General features: G+C 52.6%; 1 long non-coding RNA gene across 2 annotated transcripts in view; it reads right to left on the reverse strand.

Annotated features, from left to right (window-relative positions):
• Positions 1-7,637: 7,637 nt before the first annotated feature.
• The window catches only part of LOC135966349 (uncharacterized), a 132,143-nt gene continuing 124,155 nt past the window's right edge, over positions 7,638-15,625 (reverse strand). The window contains exons 4-6 of one of the 2 annotated variants that reach the window (XR_010579641.2): positions 11,223-11,310; positions 10,253-10,507; positions 7,638-8,443 (exon numbers count right to left, since the gene is read on the reverse strand). This is a non-coding gene — a long non-coding RNA (uncharacterized lncRNA). The remainder of the gene's footprint in view (positions 8,444-10,252; positions 10,508-11,222; positions 11,311-15,625) is intronic. The other variant, XR_010579643.2, reaches the window with a different exon arrangement.

Genomic DNA, 15,625 nt, shown 5'->3' on the forward strand with positions numbered 1-15,625 from the left:
TGTGTGTTGGTGAGCTCCAGGACATTCATGTCCAGGCCTGGGGGCCAAGGGCAGGGGTGGGCCCAGAGGGTGCATTGGACTCTCCGAAGTGCTGGGGAGGTCCTGTATCCCCTTCCACAGGCAGGTGACAGTGCCACAGCCTTGGCCTGAAACAGCCCAGCTCCAGTGGAATAGGTCCCTGAGAACCATGGGACAACTGGCTGCTGCCTCCTCCTCCAGGCAGTCCTCCAGCAAGTCTGATGGAGAAGGAAAGGGTGAGGCAGCCTGGGTGTGCCCACACACACACCCTTACACACAACTGTTACACTCACATACCCTCATAGACACTTGCAGAATGGTACAAACTCACACAGACACACCCACATGCACCCCCTCACATTCACACATATAGGTTCACAATCACTTACACACTCCCTTACAGACACACACAGAGTGATACACATCTTTGGAGACACACTCCAGGCAGAGATGCACTCACTCTTACACACACATACAGACACCTTCAGACAGATGCTCACACACAACACCCACTCACACCCAGAGACACATGCTCCCCTGAGCACACACAGCCCACACTCACACCGACTCACAGTCACCGAGACAGACTGTCCCGCGGACCCCCCGGGATGGGTTGCCAGATCTAGCAAATAAAGACATAAGCCCCTTGGGCTGACCCTGACAAATGATTCTTCAGTGTAAGTACATCCCGTGCAGTATCTGGGTGCCCTGCATTTTATCTGCAAGCCCAGCTCAGGGGTGCTAGCGCAGATTCACGCTCAGACACCCACAGACTCACTCTGGCAGCCACACAGACATCACCCTGTGGAGGGACTTAGCACCCAGAGAGCCCTGCCTTCTGACTCCCAGCCCCTCTCCAAGCCCAGGACAGCAACATTCTCTTCACCCGTTCCTGCTTATGAAAATAGCCTATGACGGGGAGAGTGGGGCTCCCCGAGACCTGGGCGTGCTCCTAGTGGAAGAGGTATCCCTGATAGTCGCCTCGCCAGGTGGTTATAAGAGCATCCATTTTCCAGGTAAGAAAACTAAGGCTCAGATGATGATGCAGCCTCTCTGAGGCACACAAAGCAAGGCCATGTTCTTTCCCCAGCTTTCGCCATGGAAACCATTTGGGAGTAAGGACCAAGTTGTCCTTGGAGGGCCCCACTGAATAGCCTGGGCTCAGGGTTGGGGCCTCTTTTTATCGACAGGTGAATTTCACAGTCAGAATTTCTTTTTTTTTTTTTTTTTTTTTTTTTTTTTTTGAGACGGAGTCTCGCTCTGTCACCTGGGCTGGAGTGCAGTGGCCGGATCTCAGCTCACTGCAAGCTCCGCCTCCCGGGTTCACGCCATTCTCCTGCCTCAGCCTCCTGTGTAGCTGGGACTACAGGCGCCCGCCACCTCGCCCGGCTAGCTTTTTGTATTTTTTAGTAGAGACGGGGTTTCACCGTGTTAGCCAGGATGGTCTCGATCTCCTGACCTTGTGATCCGCCCGTCTCAGCCTCCCAAAGTGCTGGGATTACAGGCTTGAGCCACCGCGCCCGGCTCACAGTCAGAATTTCTTGCAGAGTTCTGAAAGTTATCCAACCCTGACTCCCAGCAATTCTGATTCAGAGCAAGGCCAAGAAATGTGCATTTATAAAAACCACACTAGAAGATTCTGATGGATGCTCCTGGTTAAGAGCCACTGTGCTATCTTCAGCCAGAAAACACTAGCTCAAGGACAAAAAATCCACAGCACACGTACCCACACTCCTCACCCATGCCCGTGGCAGACATCACTAATCAATCATGATCATCTTTCTTGCCAAACTCAGGCCCAGCCTCAGAATCTGTCCCAGCTCAGGGCTCCAGGAAGCGAGTAAGTGGAGTGGTTTCTATCCTGGTACTAATCAGCAGGTTTAGGATTTCATCACTGTGTCCCACTCATGAGCTTCTGGACAATGTTACTTGGCAAGGTCCCTCCCTGCCTTCACTTTTTTCAAAAACCAAACATAGTAACAATATAGTAACAGCTAACATTTCCTGCTGGGTTACTATGCACCAGGCATGGTGGCGCATGCCTGTAATCCCAGCTATTTGGGAGGCTGAGGCAGGAGAATCGCTTGAACCCAGGAGGTGGAGCTTGCAGTGAGCCGAGATCATGCCACTGCACTCCAGCCTGGGCGACAGAGCAAGACTCCATCTTAAAAAAAAAAAAAAAAGTCAAGGAATAAAAGAATGGCTACTCTACAGACAGAGCAGCCCAGGGCTGCTGGTTGCCCATTTTTATGATTCTTTCTTTTTATTGTTTTTTGCTTTTTGTTTTGTGTGTTTTTTGAGACCGAGTCTTGCTCTTGTCACCTAGACTGGAGTGCAATGGCTTGATCTCAGCTCCCTGCAACCTCTGCCTCCCAGGTTCAAGCGATTCTCCTGCCTCAGCCTCCCAAGTAGCTGGGATTACAGGCATGCGCCACCATGTCTGGCTAATTTTGTATTTTTAGTAGAGACAGAGTTTCACCATGTAAGTCAAGCTGGTCTGAAACTCCTGATCTCAAGTGATCCATCTGCCTCGGCTTCCCAAAGTGCTGGGATTACAGGTGTGAGCCACCACGCCCGACTTTATGGTTATTTATTGATGATATGCTAAAGAAGGGGTGGATTATTCATGCCTCTCCTTTTTAGCCCACTTCCTGAAGTTGAAACTGGCATTAGTGGGAGTGTAGCAGTGAGGACGACCAGAGGTCACTCTCGTGGCCATGTTGGTTTTGATGGGTTTCCACTGGCTTCTTTTTATTTTTTTATTTTTTTATTTTTTGAGACGGAGTCTTGCTCTGTCCCCCTGGCTGGAGTGCAGTGGTGCCATCTCGGCTCACTACAAGCTCCGCCTCACAGGATCACGCCATTCTCCCGCCTCAGCCTCCTGAGTAGCTGGGACTACAGGTGCCTGCCACTGCGCCCAGCTAATTTTTTGTATTCTTAGTAGAGACGGGGTTTCACCGTGGTCTCGATCTCCTGACCTTGTGATCCGCCCGCCTCGGCCTCCCAAAGTGCTGGGATTACAGGCGTGAGCCACCGCGCCCGGCTTCCACTGGCTTCTTTACTGCAACCTGTTTTATCAGCAACATCTTTATGACCTGTATCTTGCGCTGACCTCCTGTCTCATCCCATTCCTTGGAATGGCTCAGCCATCTGGGAATGCAGCCCAGTAGCTTTCAGCCTCATTTTACCTAGCTCCATTCAAGATAGAGTTGCTCTGGTTCAAACACCTCTGACACATCCTTGGGTAGTTTCCACATCGGGCTATTGAATGATGCTGCTGTAACCATCGGTGCACAGATTGCTGCTTGCATCCAGGGCTGCTGTCAGATTTTGGCTGGGGACCGTAGCCAGGCTGGTGCCGACGGTGCGGGAACATCAATAAGTGGGTGGATGTGTGCTGCTCCTCACACTTTCATTCTCAAGGATGATTCCTTGTCTGTTTCATGAAAGTCATTGATTTGTTCAAAGGAGATCTGTTGAGCCCAGTTTCCCCTTTTGAAATGCAGTTTGTGAAACTGAAACGCACTTATCCGGGCAAGGGCAGACCTTGTCGAATGGGAAGCAGAGCTTACTTCTCCCTTGTTTCAATCCTTCCCGTCCCTTCCCTTTGCTCTTAGAACAAAATCTAGACTCCCCTGGCAGCCTACGTAGCCCTGCATCTCGACCTCCGCCCTCCCCTCCCGCCTCACCCCTACTCACACTTCTTCTACCCCTCCACACCTGCCTTCTTGTTCCTTGAACACGCCAAGCCCATTCCAGCCCTGGAGCCTTTGCACATGTAGTTCCTCTGCCTGCCTCGCTCATCCCCCTGGTTTGCTCATGGCTGCCTTCTCAGAAAGTGCTTCCCAGCACCCCCTGCCCCTGGCGCTAAAGTCACAGTCACCTCTTGCAGTCACTCCTTAGCCCTCGCCTGGGTTTCATGACTGCATAGCACTGCTCACAAATGCAATTCTCATGTCCCTCTCCTCGATGACAGGGAGCACAGGGGCCTTACCTCTTGTCCCCTGCTCTCACCCCAGTACCTGGCCTTTAGTTGGAGGTCAGTGACTTGGTTGAATGAATAAGTGATCCCCTAATGCGAGGTTGCAAGGGAGGTATTAAGATCTGCATGTTTCACATAGAGACACTGAGGCTCAGGGTCACAGCAGGTAAACAGAGGCTCCGGCGTTGAAACCCGGGTCACCTGCCCTCTCCCAGCCCAGTGCTCTCTTGGGGAACAGGGTGAAGCTCAGGAGGAGCCCCCCAACCCCGGCGTGCCCCCATTTTGCCTCCTCAGAAGACCCTGCAGCTGGCCTTTCCTGGGAGGCGCAGAGCCCACAGAGCCCAATTGTGGTGGCAGAAATAGCCTGCCCTTGGGCTGCGCTGGCTCCGATCCCAGCGAGGTGGTGACTGTCACTCTCCATAGAAGAGGATGCCTCTTGCCATGGCAACGGGGATGTCACCAGGGATGTGTTTGCCCGTGCACAAAAGGGGGTGTCGGGGAAACACCCACATTCTGGCGGCAGAAACACAGTGCATGGCGTCGCTCCCCGTCTGGGGACGGCTGCTGGGAGGTGACCGAGCCTCCCTGGGCAGCCAGGGCCCTTCGCAGCCCTCTTGCTTGCCTTCCAAAGAGCTATGGCTGTTTTCTCTCCTCCCCTGCAATGGAGAAGGAAGAGGGCGCATCGCTGGAGGCATCTGCTCTGTGCCTGTGCAGTTCTGGTCGCGTTCACGCCCCTTCGATTCACACCCATTGCACAAATGGGGAGACTGAGGCAATGAGAGGCCCGAGGAGACTTGCCCAAGACCTGCAGGCTCCGTCAGGTGCAGGGTCACCGGTGTGGCTCCAGAGGCAGGGCTGGCTGGGGTTGGAATCCGTGCCTTCCCACTCATCAGCTCTGTGTCCTTGGGCAAGTCACTGTCGCCTCTGAGCCTCAGTGTTCTCGTCTGTAAAACAGGGACAACGGCAGTTTCCAGAGCTGTTGCTCACCTTTTTTTTTGTTGTTATTGTTAAGTATGCCATCCAGGTGTTTTCAAGATATTCAGAAAAATACGATTCGTTGGGATATTGCGCAACTGTCATCACTACCTACTTCCAGATCATCTCCATCACCCCCAAAGGAAACGCCACACGCATTCACAGTCACCCCGTTCCCACCTCCCCCAGCCCCTGGCAACCACCAGCCCACATTCTATCTCTATGAATTTGCGTATTCTGAACATTTCATATAAATAGAATCGTACACGAGACCTTTTGTGTCTGACTTCTTTCGCCTTCATCGTGCTTGAGGTTCCTCCATGCCACAGCGTGAGCCAGGGCTGCGTTCCACCTTCCGGCTGGATCACACTCCACCCCGTGGACAGACCACATGGTATTCACCCATCATCAGCTCATGGGCGCCTGGGTTGCTTTGACCTGTGGCTCCTGCGAACAATGCTGCTGTGAACATGTGTTTGTGAGTTGTTGGCTCTTGCGAACAACGCTGCTGTGAACATGCGTTTGTGAGTTGTTGGCTCTTGCGAACAATGCTGCTGTGAACATGCAAGTTGTGAGTTTCCGTGTGGACATATGTTCCCATTTCTCTTAGGTAGACTCTCTGGAGTGAAATGACTGGATCATACAGTAGGTCTAGGTTAAACTTTTTAAGAAACCGCTGAACTGGCCTGGCACGGTGGCTCACACCTATAATCCCAGCACTTTGGGAGGCCGAAGTGGGTGGATCATTTGGGGTCAGGAGTTCAAGACCAACCTGGCCAACATGGTGAAACCCCGTCTCTACTAAAAATACAAAAATTAGCTGGGCGGTAGTGGGGCACACCTGTAATCACAGCTACTCGGGAGGCTGAGGCAGGAGAATCACTTGAGCCTGGGAGGCAGAGGTTTTGGTGAGCCGAGATTGTGCCACTGCACTCCAGCCTCGGTAACAGAGCGAGATCCTGTCTCAAAAACAAAGAAAAGAAAGAAACTGCTGAACTGTTTTCCAAATCTTGCATCCCCAAGACAGGGGGTGAGAGTTCCAGTAACTCAATATTTTTACCAATATAATGCCCAGCACACCACCGTCGTTCCATCAGAGAAGGTGCTTTTGAAGATGCTGAAAGTCATAAAAGATCCCATACACGATTCACAGCAGCCCACAGATGGATGCAACTCAAGTATCCAGTGATAGACTATGGGTAAACAAAAGGTGGTGTAGCCATACTGTGGAATACGATGCAGCCATGAAAAAGGAAGGAAATTCTGACACAGGCTACAACATGGATCAGCCTTGAGGACACTGTGCTGACTGAAATAAGCCAGCCGCAAAGGGACAAATACTGTACAATTCAATTTATATACAGGTTGGACTAGTCCAACCTTAGACTAGTCAAATCCATAGAGACAGAAAGTAGAATGGTGAGAGCCACGGGGCTGGCGGGAGCCAGGTGGGGAGTTGGTGTTTAATGGAGACATCTTCAGTTTGGGAAGATGAAAAAATTCTGGAAATGGATGGTAGCGGATGCACAACAATGTGACTGTACTTAATGCCGCCAAACTGTATACTTAAAATTGTTAAAATGGTAAATTTTATTATATATATATATTATCACAATAAGAAAATGCGGCATCCTTATTTTCCACTCCAGTGAACTGTTGTTTAGTTCAAACCCCCAGTCTACCACGTAGTGGGAACCACATTCCCCCCTCTGGGCCTAGTAATCCAGGGAAGGCCTGTGATCCACCTCTGGCCAGAAACATGAGGGAAGTATGCTGGCAGCTCCTGGGGAAAAGGTTTCACTAGAAAATGAGAAGGTTACAGGGAGAGAGGTTTGGTCCCTTTTGCCTCCTTCCCACCTCACCTTCCTGCCTGCCTTTGGATGTCATTGTGGGATGAAGTGATGTCTGCAGCTGTGGCAGCCATCATGCCACCATGAGGAGAGGGCCAAGAGAATTGCAGAGATGCTGGCCCTATATCCTGACACTGAGGAACTAGCGAACCCCTCTGGGCACTGTCTGCTTCTCAGTGTCCTCTGAAATAAACAGTGAATGACCTTATGCTTTATGCCACTGTTAGCCAAGGTTTTTGTTACTTGTAACCAAGTGGCTCCCTAATGGATTCAATACACTCCTGCTTCAGGAACACAGGCTTCCTATGACCCTCAGACGTGCCTGCTCAGGCCTTGCCTCAGGGCCTTTGCACCTGCACCTGCTCAGGCCTTGCCTCAGGGCCTTTGCACCTGCACCTGCTCAGGTCCTGCCTCACGGTCTTTGCACCTGCACCTGCTCAGGTCCTGCCTCATGGTCTTTGCACCTGCACCTGCTCAGGTCCTGCCTCACGGTCTTTGCACCTGCACCTGCTCAGGTCCTGCCCCATGGTCTTTGCACTCGCAGTTCTTGCCTGATATGCTCTTCCCCAGCTCTTGGCTTGGCTCCAGTCTGACAGGATCACCAACAGACCAAGTGATATAGGGTTTGGGACAAGAGCTTTTTTTTTTCTTCTTTGACATAGGGCATCACTCTTTCACCCTGGCTGGAGTGCACTGGCACAGTCACAGCTCCCTGCAGCCTCAGACTCCTGGACTCCAGCAGTCCTCCTGCCTCAGCCTCTCAAGTAGCCAGGACCACAGGCACACAACCATGCCTGGCCAATTTTTAAAAATTTTTCTGTAAAGACAGGGTCTCACTATGCTGCCCAGGCTGATATTACATTCCAGGCCTTAAGCAACCCTCCTGCCTCAGGCTCTCAAAGTGCTGAGATTACAGGTGTGAGCCATTGACAACAGGCTTTGGATCCACCATGCCTGGGTTTGTATCTCAGCTCCTGACAGCTGCGTGGCTATGGCCTCTGGCCGCAGGCTTGCTAACTGCCGGATGAAGACAGTAGTGCTCTGTGCTTTGTAAAGTAGATGGTGTGAGGCTAAATGCATTATGGGATGTAGGCATGTGCCTGGGACACAGTAAGAGATTAACCAGTCTCTTTCATGGGACTCAGGATGACCCTTCTGCTGGGGAACAGTGAATCATGGCCTGCTGCGGGGCTCTGTCTGGGTGGAGGCTGGCTGGCCCCGCCACAGTCCCAGGGGCTGTGCCACTTTTCCGGCTGACTGACACGGAGGCTGCAGAGGCCTTGGGCTGCCGTCTGGGGAAGAGACATTGATCCAAGGTTGATTTGGGATTTTACCTTCCCTTTCCTCTTAACAGAAGCGCAGAGTGTTTCCTTCAAGCAGGCTCACCAGTTCTCAGCCCAGGCGCGACCTCCCAGCCGGAGAGGAGTCAAGCGTTCCTCTGCTGAGTTCAAGGTCGGCCCCTCCGCGTCGCCAGCGCTCCGGATCCCCTGGAGTGAACCTGAGTCCCAGCGTTGCAGGAAGGTCGTGGTACGCGGGAGGGAGGCTGCCTGCCAGGAGGACAGGCAGAGGCGGGATTTGGGCAGGATCGCCTACCGAGGTGCCCACTGCCCTCGGGAATCTAAGAGCAAACAGACAAGACAACCTTGCCGGTGGCCACTAGCCTAGGGTCCCCTGAGGGAGTGCAGGGCAGGCGGTGGCAACTTCGATTTCACTAGCAAGGCTGAGCTCTTCTCCCAGCTGTCCAGAAACTGGGCCACCAACCTTAAATCCATTCCCCAGGCACCTCCCAGAGGCCCAGAGAGATTCGGGGAGGATCTTGGAGGCAGTCGCAATGCCCCCACAGAAGTGGGAAGTTCCGGTGGCCTGCTCCGTGAAATCAGGGCAAGTTGGCTCCTTGGCAAGATGGCAAAGCCCTGTGGCAATGAGGACTGTGGGCCCCACCCTGCCTTGTCCACCTGGCCTTCTTCAGTCTCTTCCACTCCCACCCCCAGCCCAGCCACTCTGTGCCGTCCTCTCTTAGGACTTCTAAGACCAACGTCCCTTTCACTCCATCCTCTAGGATGTGATTCTGAGCAACGTTTCCACCCTAAGGAGTGGGGGCCTCTGCTTCTTCTTTAAATAATGAAGTCAAATCCTAATGCAATATGGGGAAAAACAAGGATGTGGGAAATCCTGGGGCCCCCAGAGAACGGAGAGGTGTGGCAGGACCCCCATAGTGGAGGGTATTGAATGCCGAGCAGAAGCCCCTGGATTGAGTTGGGAGGCAGTGGTGAGCCACACACAAGCTTCACCCTCTGCTCTAGGGACACAGGCTTCCTACAACTCTCAGATGTGCCTGCTCAGGCCTTGCCTCAGGGCCTTCGCGCCTGCACCTGCTCGGGTCCTGCCTCACGGTCTTTGTACTCGCAGTTCTTGTGAGTTCTATGCTCTTCCCCAGCTCTTGGCTTGGCTCCAGTCTGACAGGATCACCTCCTCAAACAAGGCATCCCCAGCAGCCTTTCCAAAGTGGCCCTACCCTTCTCCGCTCTTCCTCATCATCTCATTTCACTGAGTTCGTGTCGTCTCTCACTGCCTGGGATGGCCTTGCCTGTCTGTCTCTGCCCTATCTCCTTTCTGTTATAACCCAGCTCGTAGGACAATAGGATGAACAAATGACGGAGTGAATGAATGATGGAGCTGGGTTTGGGGGTTAATCATAGCAACATGCACGGCAATGTCTGGAGCCTGCAGGATGCCCTCCCCTCCCCCAAAGTCCCTGCCTATTCACACCCTGGGGGCCACTCCCCTGAGGCCCCAGTGTCTGCTTCTGCCCACACTCCAGCTGGGCGGTTCGCTGATGGCCCTGTGCCGGGAACTCCCGTTTCTGAGCAAACCCTGTTGTGGTGCTCCCTGCCAGGAGCAGGCAGGAGCTGCAAGGACCCTTCTAAAGGGGCAGGAGGTCAGGATGGGAGGCAGGCATGCTCTTAGCTTCCCACTGGAGAACATTTCAGGGAAGCGACTTTTTGCCTGGAATGCCAAGAGCAGCCCCTCGTCAGAGGCACCAGGGCACCATGGGTCATTGTGCACTGTGAGGTGAGGCCCTGGGGCTGCCTGCAACACCAGTCAGACCCCTCGCCAGCCAGGACAGGAGAGAAGCCTGCAGGCTGGCAGGCTTAGCTAGGAAACGCACTGAGAGGAACCTTCAGAGCTGGAGGGATGACACAGAAGTCCCCAGTGGTCAGCAGCTGGCCATAGGAAGGACCCAGGCCTGCAGGAGAAGTGGGACGGGGTGGTCTAAGTCCTTGTAACAGATGGCATTTTCCAGAGACAGCCTCTGCAATCTCTCCCATCCCACAAGATATTCTTCCCATACGACCTTTCCCTCCCACTGCTGGAGGGCGGGGCTTATGTTCTCTCCCTCCTGAATCTGAGCATGTTCATGACTCACTCATAACTAACAGAATGTGGCAGAAGAGATGCTGCGTGACATCCAAGGCTAGGTCACAGAAGGTGATGCAGGTGCATTTGTGCTATAGCCCTGAGATGCTGTGTAAGCATCTGACTGTCCAGGGCCGCCATGTTACGAGGAAGTCCAAGGAGCCTGAAAGGAGGCTGTGGGTTGGTGTGGCAGACAGTCCAGATAGGTCCCAGCCCCCAGCCAGCTCCAACTGCCAAACAGGCACTTCCAGAAGGCCCTGGCATCCTGGAACAGAGACAAGACATCTGTGCTGTGCCTTGTGTGATTCTGAGCCATAGGATCTGTGAGCATTACACGATGGCTGCTGGGCACCCTAACGTTTTGGGGGGTTTCCTTACACAGCACAAGTACCCTGGCAACTCTGGCTCCGCCTCTGGCCGGGCGTTCTCACTGGGCTCCCTGCCTTCCTCCACCCACCCAGCCAGCAGGTCAGGCCCTCCTCTGTTTAGAACTCCTCAGTGTCAGCCTGGCTTTGCTGCTTTCCCTAGGGGCAGGAAATGAGCCTTTCATCAAATTTCATAACAAGGCTCTTTGCCGCCCTCTCACCCACCCGGTGAGAGAATTAAATCTCAGAGAGGTTCCAAGAGGCCACCTTTTCTGCCCAAGGTTGAAATGACCAGAGTAGACTTAAGCCTTGTATGGTACAGGCTTCTGTGGCCTTTCATTGTTGCTGGTCATTGCAGATGACAATCACAGCCACATGAGCACACAGCAGCAGCAATGACATAGACGTCCCGCCGTGGCAGCCGCTAGATATGCACTTCTCATGCGCCTCATCTGCCTACGCTCATGGTCCACACTGATGTGGGTCTTGGAGGCAATCCCTTACCAAGTGTAGGCAAGGGAGTCTGCAATAGTCAGGAAAGGCCAGGTTATACTGTGGTAACAAACAACCCCGTGATTTCAACAGCTCAACATGCAGAGGTTTCTTGTCACTCACACTGTATGTCCATTGTAGGCGGGCCTGGGCTCTGCTCCATGTTGTCCTCACAGCAGGACCCAGCCACCTGCTGGAACATCACTGGCCACTGTGACAGAAGGAAAGAGAGCTCTGGAAAGTCTTGCACTGGCCAGTGTGTGCCCAGCCTGGATCCATCACTTCCACTCACACTCATGCAGTCCCCCCTACCCACCAAGGGTGGGGAAGTGCCCGGAAAAGAACTGGAACACTGATGAACAGCCCCGTGATGGTCTGCCAAGGCACAGTGGCTGCTTCCTGGCTCCGGCATCCCCAAGGCCTCAACCAGCTGTTCCTCCCTCCCCACCCCCACACCCCGCCCAGCTCTGCCATCTCCCCCTGGTGCACTAGGAAGGAGGGGCACTCGCCTTCACAGAACCCATCTGTGGTAGGCAGACTAACAGCCCCCCAAAAATGTCCATATCCCACTCCCCAGAACCTGAGTGCATTGCCAGGGCCACCGTGACAAAGCACCACAGACGGGTTGGGGTTAGAGCAGGTGGGGAATGCTAAACAACCGAAATGCCTTCTGAGTCTAGAAGTCTAAGATCAAGGTGTCAGCAGGGTTGGTTCACTCCAAGGCCTCTCTCCTTGGCTTGCAGATGGCCGTCTTCTCCGTGTCTTCACACGGACTTTTCTGGGTATGCCTATGCCCTCATCTCCTCTTCTCATAAGGACACCAAAGCAGGGCATGATGGCACATGCCTGTAATCCCAGCACTTTGGGAGGCTGAAGTGGGAAGATCACTTGAGTCCAAAAGTTCAAGACTAGCCTGGATAACATAGCAAGATCCCATCTCTTTAAAATGTTTTTTAAAAAATTAGATGTGGTAGTGTGTGCTTATAGTCCCCAGCTATTCAGGATGCTGAGGTAGGAGGATTGCTTGAATCCAGGGGTTCAAGGCTGCAGTGTGCTGTGGTGGTGCCACTGCACTCCAGGCTGGGCCATGGAGTGAGACCCTGACTCAAAAAAAAGGACACCAGGACTATTGGAGTAGGGCTCAACTTAACGAACCCATGTTAACGTCATCACCTCTTTAGAGACTTGGTCCTCGAATACAGTTCCGTTGTGAGATACTGGGGCGTGAGAGCTTTAGGATGTGAGTTTGGAGTGGGAGACACGATTCAACACACGGTAAAGGGGCTCACGGTGAAGGGGCTCACGGTGAAGGGGCTCCTGCAGATGGGATGAAGTTATGGATTTTGCCATGGGGAGATTATCTTGGATGATCGAGGGGCCCAATATCATCGCAAAGATCCTTATAGGAGGGAGGCAGGAGGGTCAGAATAGGAGAAGGTGGAAGAGAAGAACAGATAGTGGAAACAGAAGTCAGGGCGATTCGGCCACCAGCCAAGGAGTGTGGCAGCCTCAAGAAGTTGCAAGAGGAAAGGGAATGGAGCCTGCTCTGGACCCTCCAGAAGGAACCAGCCCTGCCAGTGCCCTGACCTCAGCTCCATAAGATCCACTGGGAACTTCTGCCCTCCAGAACGGGGAGATAACAATTTTGTGTTGCTTTACGCCTCTATGTTTGTGGCGATTTGTTCCAGCAGCAATAGGAAACTGACACATCCAAATGCCTGCCTTTACAGAAAGCTTCCGAACCCACTCTTGCCTTGGTTGGCAAACTTCTGCCCTCCACACTCCTCCTCCTCTGTGCTGGGTGGGGACAACTCCTTCACTGGGGTCAGGTTGCCCCAGAGCCTGTCTCCTGGACTTGCAGGCTTTTCCCTTCAACCTCAGCACCTCGAGGGCCAGAGGCCACCACCTCTTCCCTGCAGTGGGGAAGAGCCAGCCTGCAGGGTGGATCCTAAATACAATAGGTCTGTGACCACACATGGCCCCACCCCGGGGGCCCAGGCCCTGCTGACCTTCCCACCCCGGGTCACACCCAGCTGCTTCCTCAAAGCCACAGTCCCTTCCTCCAGCCCAGCCTTTGCCCTGGCCCTTTCCTCTTCTGCTCCTGGTGCGCCTGACTCATCCAGCCAGTTCCAGCTCAGAAATCTCCTGGGGGAGCCTGGTCCAGCCCCGTTCCATTCACCCCGCCCTGCCGGCTTCATTTCATTTCATGCACTCAGTAGACAGGCACCGGCTCTCCTCTGTTCTCCTCTGAAAGGCACAGGCATAGTCCTCACCTCAGGACCTCTGGAAGCTGACAATTGGTCGGTGGGAGCGGGGTAGGGGATTGCGGCGGGGAGCCTATGACATGTTTTAATGAAGTGTAGACATTTTAAATATACAATTCAAGACTTTTAAAAAAATCTTATGTACATATGTTTTTAGAGACAGGGTCTCACGCTGTGGCCCAGGTTGGAGTGCAGTGACACCTTCGTAACTCACTGCAGCCTCGAACGCCTGAGCTAAAGCAATCCTCCCGCCTCAGCCTCCCAGCCTCCCAAGCAGCTGGCACTGCAGATGTGCACCATCATACTCAGCTAATTTAAAAAAATTTTTTTAGAGATGGAGTCTTGCTGTGTTGCCTTGGCTGGTCTCAAACTTTTGGGCTAACACAATCCTCCCACCTCAGGCTCCCAAGGCATTGAAATCACAGGCATGAGCCACTGCCCCCAGCCGTGGGACTTCTGATGAACCTGTGCCATGCAGCCATCACACCCATCAACACGGAGGCCTTTTCCCGCATCCCCAAGCTCCCTTCCCAGCCAGTCGCTCCCACCCCCACCCTCGATCGGCCTGAAATGTGAGGGGAGCTTTATCCTTTCAGGAGTTTGCTCTTGATGGAATCCTGCGCCGAGAACTCTCCAGGCCTGGCTTCCTTCCCTTTGCACAGGGCCCAGCAAAATACAGGTCCCCAGGGCCAGATCTGGCCTGCTGCCTGGTTTGTAGGACCTGCAGGCCAAGAATGGTTTTTACTTTTGTTTGTTATGTTTTAAAAAATAATGAATAGACTTTTTAAAATACAGTTTTTTGTTTACAGAAAAATTGAGTAGACAGTGTAGAGAATTCCACATGCACGCACACTCAGTTTCCCACCCTGGTACACAGTTTCCCCTGTTATTCATATCTTGCATTTGTGTGGTACACTTGTTACAATTAATGAATCAATATTGATACAGTACTATGAACTATAGTCCCTAGTTTACACTGGGGGTCACTCTTGGAGTTGTAGAGTTGTATAGGTTTTAAGAAATGTACCGTCCGGGCGCAGTGGCTCATGCCTGTAATCCCAGCACTTTGGGAGGCCGAGGCGGGCAGATCACGAGGTCAGGAGTTCGAGACCAGCCTGACCAACATAGTGAAACCCCTTCTCTACTAAAAATACAAAACTTAGCTGGGTGTGGTGCGGGCGCCTGTAATTCCAGCTACTCGGGAGGCTGAGGCAAGAGAATCGCTTGAACCCGGGAAGCAGAGGTTGCAATGAGCTGAGACCTCGCCACTGTACTCTAGCCTGGGTGACAGAGCGAGAGTCTGTCTCGAAAAAAAAAATAAAAATAAAAATAAATGTACCATGACATAGTCACCATTTAAGTATCATGCAGAGATTCACTGCCCTAAAAGCCCTCTGGGCTCCATCTTTTCATCCCTCTCTCCCTCTCCCCAGTCCCCTGGCAGCCACTGATCTTTCTCCTGTCTCTATAGTTTTGCCTTTTCCAGAATGTCATACAGTTGGAATCATAGCATGCAGCCTTTCAGAATGGCCTCTTTCACTTAGTAATATGCATTTAAGTTTCTTCCATGTCTTTTGGGGGCTTGCGAGCTCACATCTTTTTATCACTGAGTAATAGTCCACTGTCTGGATGTGCCACAGTTTGTTCATTCAGTCATCTTTTTTTTAAAAAAAATTTTATTTATGTATTTCTTTTTCAGATGGAGTCTCGCTCTGTCACCCAGGCTGGAGTGCAGTGGCATGATCTCGGCTCACTTCAACCTCCGCCTCCTGGGTTCAAGCGATTCTCCTGCCTCAGCCTCCAAGTAGCTGGGATTACAAGTGCGTACCACCACTCCCAGTTAATTTTTGTATTTTTAGTAGAGGCGGAGTTTCACCATGTTGCCCAGGCTGGTCTCAAACTCCTGGCCTGAAGGGATCCACCTGCCTCGGCCTCCCAAAGTGCTGGGATTACAGGCATGAGCCACTGGGCTCCAACCCTATTCAGCTGTTGAAGAGCACCTTGTGGCTTCCAGTTTCCGGCGATCATGACCATAGCTGCTATGAACATCCATGTGCAGGTTTCTGCATGGCCGTGTGTTTTCAAATCACTTTGGTAAATACCTGGAAGCGTGATTGCTGGATAGTACACTAAGACCATGGCTAGCTTTCTAAGAAACCAGCAAACTGTCTTCCACAGTTGTTTAACCATTCTACATTCCCACCAGCAGTGAAGGAGCGTTCCTGGGCTTTTGCATTTTATAGTGGTTGAAAAAAACAAAAG

The sequence above is a fragment of the Macaca fascicularis genome, chromosome 11 (genome assembly GCF_037993035.2).
Source record: "Macaca fascicularis isolate 582-1 chromosome 11, T2T-MFA8v1.1".
NCBI lineage: Eukaryota > Metazoa > Chordata > Mammalia > Primates > Cercopithecidae > Macaca > Macaca fascicularis.